The sequence below is a fragment of the Elephantulus edwardii genome, unplaced genomic scaffold (assembly GCF_000299155.1).
Source record: "Elephantulus edwardii isolate Elephantulus edwardi_28Jun2011 unplaced genomic scaffold, EleEdw1.0 scaffold00179, whole genome shotgun sequence".
NCBI classification, from domain to species: domain Eukaryota; kingdom Metazoa; phylum Chordata; class Mammalia; order Macroscelidea; family Macroscelididae; genus Elephantulus; species Elephantulus edwardii.
Genome location: NW_006399929.1, coordinates 1,477,278 through 1,487,274, shown reverse-complemented (window position 1 = coordinate 1,487,274; position 9,997 = coordinate 1,477,278). Strand labels below are relative to the sequence as shown.

Here is a 9,997-nt window from a genome sequence, read left to right as displayed (position 1 = left end):
GAGAAGGACATCATGCTTGGAAGGGTGGAGGGACAGCACAGGGGAGAAAGACCCTGGATGAGATGGATTGACACAGTGAATGGGGTAATAAGGTGAGATGTGTCAGAGACAGTGAGATTGGCTCAGAATAGGACAGAGTTCAGAGCAATTGTGCATAGGTTCACTATGAGCCTCAGATAACGCAACAGTAGTTTCCATTTTGAAGGGTGCCATGAACAAACTTCTGACTGATCCAGGAAGCATTAATAGAAGATAGGAGGAATATACTGAGTTACTGTACCAAAAATAATTGGATGACAAAGAACCATTTTAGGAAGTAGATTTGATCAAGAACCAACAGAGAAGAAGGAAGAAATTCAGGGAGCACTGAAAAAAATGGCAAAAAATGAGGCCTCAGGAATTGATTGGATACCAACAAACATGTTTCAACCAAATAATGCAGCTCTGATTGTATTTACTAGACTGTGCAAAGAAATTTAGAGATCAGCTACTTGATGAACTGACAGGAAAAAATCCATATTTGTTGCCATTTCTTAAAAAAAAAAAGTGATCGAAAAGAATGTGGAAACTCTCAAATAATATCATTACAGAATATGCAAATAAAATCTTACCGAAAATTTTTCAACAACAGCTATATCAGGGCATCAACAGAGAACTGTCAGAGATTCAAGCTGGATTTAGAAAAGGTACTGGCATATCATTGTTGGTGTCAGATGGATCTTGGCTGAAAGAAGAGAGTACCAAGAGAATGTTGACTTGTGTTTTATCTACTATGCAAAGACATTTGTGTGAATCAAAGCAAATCGTGGCTAATATTAAGAAACTCAGAACAATTAATTATGCTCATGTAAATTCTATACATACACCAGGAAGTTGTTATCTGAACAGAACAAGAGAACACTGAATGGTTCAAAATCAAAACAGGTATACATCAAAGCTGTATCTTTTTTAAAAAAAGCTGTATCTTTTCACTATACATATTCAATCTGTATATTGTGCAAATAATTTGAAAAACTGGACTCTGTGAAGATGAATGTGACATCAGGATTGGAGGAAGACTCAGTAATAACCTGTGATGCAGATGGCACCACCTCGCCTGTTGAAAGTAAGGAGGACTTGAAACACTTGCTGCAAAAAATCAAAGACTTCAGTATGGATTACATCCCAACATAAAAAAAACAAAAAATCTTTTAACACCAGGCAAGTATACAGAATCACAATAGATGGAGAAAAGATAGAAACTGTCAATTATTTCCTCTTACTTGGACCCACAATTAACAATCTTGGTACAGTTGTTGATTTCCTTCGAGCATGACTCCTAGCAACCACAGGAACAAAAGGCCTGAAGCCTTTCCACAATCATTGCCATTTACCAAAATTCACAGAATGTCCAGAGGCATACTGATTAGGAAGTGGATGCCACTCCTGCTTCCAAACCTATTAAACTGGGAGTTCCACCAAACACTGTCCACCACAGGTAACCATTATGGTATTTGACATCCCAGTGGCACAAGGTTCAGGTCACCTCAGTATAGCATATTCACAGAAGAGTACTATACCACTTAGAAGAATGTTCCTCCAAAATATAATAACAACCAACTTTTAAATACAAAGGCCGTCCCCAGGTCTTGTTGACTCTAAACATGAAGCTTAAATAAAAAACAACCAATATAGTATGATTTTGTTGTTATGTGTCATTGAGTCACCTGCGACATATTGCAACCCTCTGTACAGCAGCTCTGAAACCCTCCCTATCCTGAGCCAGTCTCACTAATTCTGATGCACCAATCCTCATTGACCCAGATACTGTAACAATCCATCTCATCTTGGTATTAGCAGTCAGAAAATTAAAAGACATATTATTATACTGGGAAAGCCTACAGTTAGGAACTTCTCCAGAGTGCTGAAGAGCAAGAATGTCAGTTTAAAGACTAAGGTATGCCAGAGTCAAGCCATGGTCTTTTTAATTACTTGCAACACTTCTGAAAATTGGTCAGCAAATAAACATAACAGAAGAAATACAGATGCCTTTGAGTTGTGGTCTTTGATAAGAGTACTAAATATTCCATGAACTTCCAAGAAAACTATCAAACATGTCTTGGAAAGGGTGCAGCCATGGTGTTCCTTAGAGGAAAAGATGGTGAAACTTCATCTCACACACTTTAGACATATTGTTAGGAGAGGCCAGTCCTTGGAAAAGAAAATCATTCTCAAAAAAGTGGAAGTTCAGCAAAGGAGGGGAAAACCCTTAATGAGATAGATCACCACAATGTACACCAATGGGCCAAAGTGAGGCAGAGATGATAAGGATGACACAGGATAGAGTAGGGTTCAGAGATATCTATCATTCTTAAGATCACTGTGAATTTTACTTGACTTGACCTAACAACAAAAACAGCAGTCTACACGCACCACTCACCTCTGACAAAAGTCTACATGAATTAACACCAACAGAGTGTTGATTTTTGCAATACTCATTACTCATTGTAGTAGACTCAGAACTAACTCAGAACTACCCCTCCTTTAGGTTCCCAAAGCTGTCAGTCACACTGGAGGAGATCACCATGTTTCTCCCGAGGAGTCCCTGGTTTATGGGAATCCCTAGACAGATGCAGCCTCTGAGCTATCAACACAACTCCATGGGCTACACCAACAGACAAAAATCTATACACTCAAACCAAAACTAAATTCACCTTTATCTAGTGGATTCCAACCCTTAGTAATCATTCACAGGATTCTGAGGCTGCAAATCTTTACAGAAATAGACTGTCCATGTGATTCCAACAGAGAAACAGTGGAGTGAAATGGCCAATCTTTGTTCAGCAGCCCAACAGGTAGCATATTACACAGCCAGGCTTCCTTATCCTCCGTGTTGTTGTTGTGTGGCATTAAATCAGAACTAACACATAACTCCAGAGGGTTTTCCGAGGTTGTAAGCCAACTAGTGGACTCAAGCTGCTCACAATTGGGTTGGCAGCACAACTCCTTATACACTAAGCCAACAGAAATCCTTAATCTACATAGCATTAGGACAATAATAGCATAGCTGGTATCAGATTTACTTGAAGTATTTGCTTCAGTCACTGTTGCTTAATTATTGTTCTACATTAAGTCCCAAATCAGCTTTTCTATCTAAGATAAGAAGCACTGAAATCTAAGTCCATTGTCCAAAGCTAGTTTGCTTTCTTATATGCTTTCCCCTCTTACTGGTTGATAGCCCTCATCTCAGTGGCTTACTATTCACTAGACTTGTAGTTAGCAAATATACAAAACACAAAGCATGATAAAGCCCTATGAAGAAAGTCAAAGCAGAGTTGATGATTTCCAGATAAAGATATGGAATTTCTTTTGTATAATTAATCTACTGCTAGCTAGCCCTGCAGACTATAAGGGATGGAAATGGCACATTTTCATTGCTTGTCTGTTGCCTCTGCTGCAATGATAAATCCTTAATTGGCAGGCCTTTAACCTCTAATGACATTTTGTGTTACAGTCTGATAGAAATAATCTGCTCAGGCTTTGTGACAAAGTTGTTTTATAAATCCTTTCTAAAAATGGAGAAGAAACCCTGATAATGTTTGTGTTCTTATTTTGGTATTAAAATTTGACATTAGCTTTAGCCAAAACAAATTCTGATCCTGTCACTTGAAAATATAATTCTTATCATTCTTTCAGTTGTGAAAGGTTAGGGTAAAATCTCCCCAAAACTATTTTCACATGCATCTCTTCAGCCCATTACTTACAATATTCTTTCATGAATTGGTTGAAATTTATTCAGTCTATAAAGATATTCCATCCAAGAAAAACCAGAGCATTCTATATTGTAATCCAAGTCCTGTAGTGCTCCCCACTAAAAAAAAAAAAAAACCACCTTGAAGTCCTTGCCATTGAATTGGAACCTACTCATAACTAACATTTCAGATATTTTTCCAAGGTTGTAAATCTCACAGGAGGAGATTGCCCATTTTTCTCCCACAGGTCAGTTGGTGAATTCAAACTGCTTGCCTTTGAATTGGCAGCACAACTCCGTTATTCATTAGGTCACCAAACTGAAAAGCTCTTTTAAACTGTCCCTGAACCTAGTTTTCATCCTTAACTCGATAAAACAAGTACACAGCAGTTAACATACAGGTTAAAAGATGCCTTTTTTGAGGGAGCTCGGTGGTAAAGTGTTCTACTATCAATCCAAAGGTATTTAAATATGAAGGAGAGATCAAGATATTCTCAGAAAAGCAGAAATTAAGGGAGCTTATAAAAACAAGACCAGAGTTGCTAATGAAGGAATTTTTTTCTTTCTTTTTTTTTTTTTCTTCGGAGGGGGAAGTGAGCTGGTGGGGAGGGGTGGGAAGGGAGAAAATTGCGGCAATGAATGAATGGAAATCCAAAACCTCTGTAAAAAATAAATAAATAAATAAATAAATAAATAAATAAATAAATAAATAAATAAATAAATAAATAGATAAATAATTTTTTAAAAAACCAAGACCAGAGTTGCAAGAAATACTGAGGGAAGGTCTTTCTTACAGAGAGCCACAGAAAGCAGGATGGACCAAAGTCAGCAGCAACAACACCAAAAATAACTCAACAAAATGAAAGCAAAAAAACTTTGCCTCTCAATAATTATACTTAATGTAATGGTTTAAATGTACCAGTGAAGAGAAAAAGAGTAGCGATTGGATAAAAAACCAAAACCCATCAATATGCTATCTACAAGAAACACACCTAAAAAGTGAAGTTAAAGAAAGACTAAAAATAAAAGGGGCGGGGGGACACCAAGCAAATGGCAACCAGAAAAAGCAGGAATAGTGATATCAATCTCTGATAAAATGGATTTCAGCACAAAAATCGTCTCAAAGGACAAGGAAGGTCACTATATAATGCTTAAAGGGTCAATAGAACAAGAGGATATAACCACAATAAATATCTATGAACCAATAAAGAGCTGCAAAATATACAAAAGAAATAGACAACACCACAATAGTAGTAGACAACTTCAAACATCACTCTTAAGAAAAAATAGAATTACCAGAAAGATACTCAACAAAGATGCTGAACAATTAAGCTATACAATAAACCAACTCGATCTCATAGATATATAAAGTTTTATGCACCCCCAAAAAGTACAGGAAATCTTCTTCTCCATTGTGCATGGAACAATCTCCAGAAGAGATCACATTTTAGGTCATAAAGCAAGCATCAATAAATTCAAAATCATAGTAATAATACAAAGCTTTTTCTCAGACTACAATGCTAAAAAATTAGAAATTAATAACAAGAGGATAAAGGAGGAAAGCCACATATTTTTAAGCTGAACAACACCTTGCTTGAACACGAATAGGTACTAAAATAAAAAGTTTCTTGAAACAAATGACAATAAAAACACAACTTACCAAAACCTCTGGGTAACAACCAAAGTAATAAATAGAGGTCAATTTTATAGCAACAAGCAAATGCATCAAAAGGGAATATCTACATAAAGTTGAAAAATAACTGTAAGAAAATTGAAACCCTCTTAAAAATAGAAAATTCTTAAAAATAGGGCAGAAACCATGGCCTTTGAGTTAGCAGCACAGCTCCCTGCGAGCTCACTCTGTGTAACATGGAGCTGTGATTCAGAGCTTCCTCCATGCAACACAGAACTGTGAAGAACAGGTAGTGAATAAAGACATTTATATAGCAAACAAAAAATCGTAACAGAAATAAATGAAATTAAAAAAAAAAAAACAGAAAAACCATTCAAACCATCAACAAGACCAGGAGTTGGTTCTTTGAAAAGGTCAATAAAATTGACAAACCACTAGAAAAATTAACAAAGGAAAATAAAGAAAAGACACAAATGATCTGAATAAAACATGAAGGGAACAATGTCACAACAGAACCAACTAAAATAAAATGGTTAACAATGGAATATTATGTAAAAACTATACTCAGACAAGTATGAAAACCTGGGAAAAAATGGACAAATACTTAGAAACTCATAACCTACCTAAACTGACATAGACTGAAGTAGAACACCTGAACAGATCCATTACAAAAGAAGAAATTAGGTCCTAAAACAACTTCCAACAAAAAGAAGCCCTGCACCAGATGGTTTTACTAGGGAATTTTATCAAACATTCAGAGAACTGTCATCAATTCTACATAAAGTATTTCAGAAAATAGAAAAAAATGGAATTCTCCCAGACTCATCCTATGAAGCAAATATATCCTTGATACCAAAGACAGGTAAAGATACCACCAAAATAGAACACTATAGGCCATTATCTCTCATGACCATAGATGCAAAAATCCTCAATAAAATTCAGGCAAAAAAAAAAAAAAAAAAGGTTCACCATGACAAGTGGGATTCACAACAGGATTACAAGGATATTTCAACATAAGAAAAACAGTCAGTCTAGTTCATCATATTAACAATGCAAAGAACAAGATCCTATCAATTGATATAGAAAAGGCCTTTGACAAAATTCACCACCCTTTCTTGATTAAAACACTCAAGAAGATAGGAATAGAGGGAAATTTCCTCACCACAGTAAAATGTGTAGATGCAAAACCAAGAGCCAATATCGCTCTGATTAAAAGCACCCCCTTTGAGAACAATAACTAGGCAAGGGTGCCCACTATTACCTCTCCTATTCAATATTATATTGGAAGTCTTAGCAACAGCAATAAAGCAAGAGAAGGAAATAATCCAAATTGGCAAAGAGGAGGCAAAATTACCTCTATATGCAGATGATATGATTGTATACTTAGAAACCCTAAAGACTCGGCAACAAAAAAAAACTACCGGACATAATCGACCAATTTAGCAAAGTGACAGGATACAAGATCAACATAAAAAACCAATTGGATTTCTCTGCAGTGACAAAGAGAATACAGAAGTGGAGCTAAGAAAAACAATACTCATCATGATAGCTAACCACAAAATTAAATACTTGGGAGTAAATCTAACTAGAAACAGAAAAAATTTATTCAAAGGAAATTACAGAATATTACTACCAGAAACAAAAAGAGACCTGGAGAAATGGAAGAATATACATGCTCATGGATAGAAAGATTCAATATTGTGAAAATGACAGTTCTACCAAAGGCAATCTACAAGTTCAGTGCAATCTCAATACAAATATCAATCCCACTCTTCAATGAGATGGAAAAGGCAATTTCAAATTTCATCTGGAATGGAGACTCCAAATAAGTAAAGCACTCCTGAAAAAAAGAAACGAGTTAGGAGACATCTCACTCCCCGATTTTAAATCTTACTACACTGCCGCGGTGGTCAAGACAGCATGGTACTGGTACCATGACAGACACATAGATCAATGGAATAGAATCGAGAACCCAGAAATCAGCTCATCTACCCATGGTCAACTGATTTTTGACAAGGAGATTAAATCAGTTAGGTAGGGAAAGGAAAGTCTCTTTAACAAATGACATTGGCAAAATTGGAAAACTACTTGTATAAAACTCAAACATGACGCCACACCTCACACCATACCAAAAAAACCCCAACTCAAAGTAGATCAAAGACCTAAATGTCCTCAGAAATTTGTCCACTTGATACAGAGGAGAAATTGCCATTTCTATTCAGTTGAAGGAATAATACAGTTCCAGTGTACTGCCCCCAGACCATTTACTTGCTTGCATTTAGCATAAGTTGATTTACTTGTTTAAGTTCTTGAATGAATTTGAAACACCATCTCTACACACAAAATCAGCATGTATGAAAATGGACAATCTTGACCCCATATCATGTTACTTCTTTAATGAAAAAAAGATGCATATATTACCTTTGACTAGCCTCCCCTTGTATAGATTTAGGCAGAATTGGCAACTCTAAAAGGCAAGATCTTGACGTGACTGCCTCACAAACCCGTGCAGCTCTTTGATCTCTTACTTGAATCACTCAGGTAGGCTGTTCATGAGCTGAAACAGTAGGCACCATCTCTCCATCTGCTGCACAGCACCCCAGAGAAGCTAAGGCCCACAGAAAGTAAAAGACAAGGAGAGAAAAGAACATTTCTCTGTTTGTTTTTTAACTTGAATGCCTGGAGCAAATCACGCCCAAGAGTCTAGCTGCTAAGGGAAAAGATAAAATCCAGCTGCATTTCCACAAGAAAAGGTGGGTCAGGCACAGGGAAAAGCTATTGTGGGAGAAAGAAGGAAAATAAAATCCAGGAGAAAGCCATTCTAAATCAGTGTGACTTTAAAAACCTAAAACACTCAGTTAATCATTAAGAAGACCTCCTTTGAAAGATTTTTCTCTCTCCCACATGTCGCGCCCCCCCCCACCTACTGTAAAATTATTCTGCCTGAAAGTCTCTAAAATGAACTAAAAAAACATGTCCCTAAACAGTGCGGAAGCATTATGTTCATTTTCATGTGTTGTAAATACACTACTTGACATGTGGTTCCTTACCAGGTCATTATGCTATGCAAAGTAAGAAGTGAAATCCTGAGTGTCATATATCCAAATTAAAAATAAATAAACCTGCTAATTCTTTATCCAGAGATGGATTGAAAACTATGGCTATTAGAACTGCAGCTATCTATTATCATCCCTTCTCTGTGTTATTATTCTATTCTCAGCTGGCAGAGTTACTCTTATCAGCATGAAAGCGTCCGTCAAACTTCTATTGACCACAAGAGCATTGATTACCACAGATACCAAAAAAGTTCTGTTAAAACTGCAGGTTCTTCCTCTAAATCACCCAAACACACAAAGGCAAGCTTGATACCAAGTTAAGCACTTTACACAGCTTGTTATTTTTAATTGTATCCCCTTCGAAGCTAAGTATTTCCTTTGGAACAGTGGATTATTATTAAGCAACTTCTGAACAAGAGGGGTGTTCACATCATCTAGCATGAATCCAAGGAGGTTATTGACATTTGCCATGTTAGACTTGCTAATTAATTCACTGTGGATAAAATGAAAGCCAAAGTGCACAGTGGTTACTGTACTATAAATTTGGATGTATGAATGATGAGAACATTTCAAAGCCTGTGCATTCGTAATGTATTGGACAACTCAGTGTAATCTATGCGTTTTGAGCACGTTGACAAATATTTGGAGAGCTTATGTACCTTAATATTTTGTGTTTGGGGTTTTTTTGGAGTGTTGAATTTTATTTATTGTGAAAACATGTATGGGATAGAAGGGATTGAAGGTTGGGAGCAGAAGGGTGAGGATGGGCAGGGATGAAATTATAGGGCTGCACAATTTGGTGGCCGGGGGGAGTGGGCAAAGGAAAGATTCGGGGAGGACCAGAAAAGACAGGGTAATAGTGAGCATAGTCCAATGGTGATTTTTTTTTTTTAAAAACAAAGAAATTGTCTTATTCACTTGTGAGTTTCTCTGTGGGAATGGGACACTCTGACTTCATGCTGAACAGGGGCGTTGATGTGAAGGGGGTCAAGGGGAAGGGGAGCCCACTTTAACACCTTACTTGTGATCCTGAGTTGAAGCTGCATGCTTTCTTGTTCAGTTAGAAGTTATTTTCCTGACGATTACTGCCCTCTGGACTGCAAAGTATTTGTCAAGGTGGAGATGTCTGGCTGAACCGTGAGGCTCCGTCCTCCTTCACTTCCTGTTAGTTGTAGTTCCATTTTGTCTCTGGAACTGGGTTCAGGGTTCAAGTCTAGAGTAAAACTCAGCGTTAAGGTTACCTATAGGAAAGGGAGCAAACCCAGAGAAAACAAACTTGTGAATTACAAATAATAGAAAGGCTTTGGAGGTGTTACTTACAGGTGTACTGGTGGAAAAGGTGAAAGAAAATGGCCTAGGCCACTTCAGTAGACAGTGTCACAGACAAGAGCCACAGATAGGCAAGGGAGTAGAGACGAAGCTCCCACTCACTTGCTTTAAGTGTGGCTCTGAAGGACACTTGGCCAAGGTGGCCCACATCAGGTCCTTGTGGCAGACAGGACTGACAGGCCTCAGCCCCCAGCTGGAAACAAAGGAGGACGCTTCAACTATTTAGATTCTCCCAGAAGAGCTGTGGGT

General features: G+C 37.3%; 1 pseudogene; it reads left to right on the top strand.

Moving 5' to 3' along the window:
* The window catches only part of LOC102859757, a 16,549-nt pseudogene that overhangs the window by 5,196 nt on the left and 1,356 nt on the right, over positions 1 to 9,997 (top strand).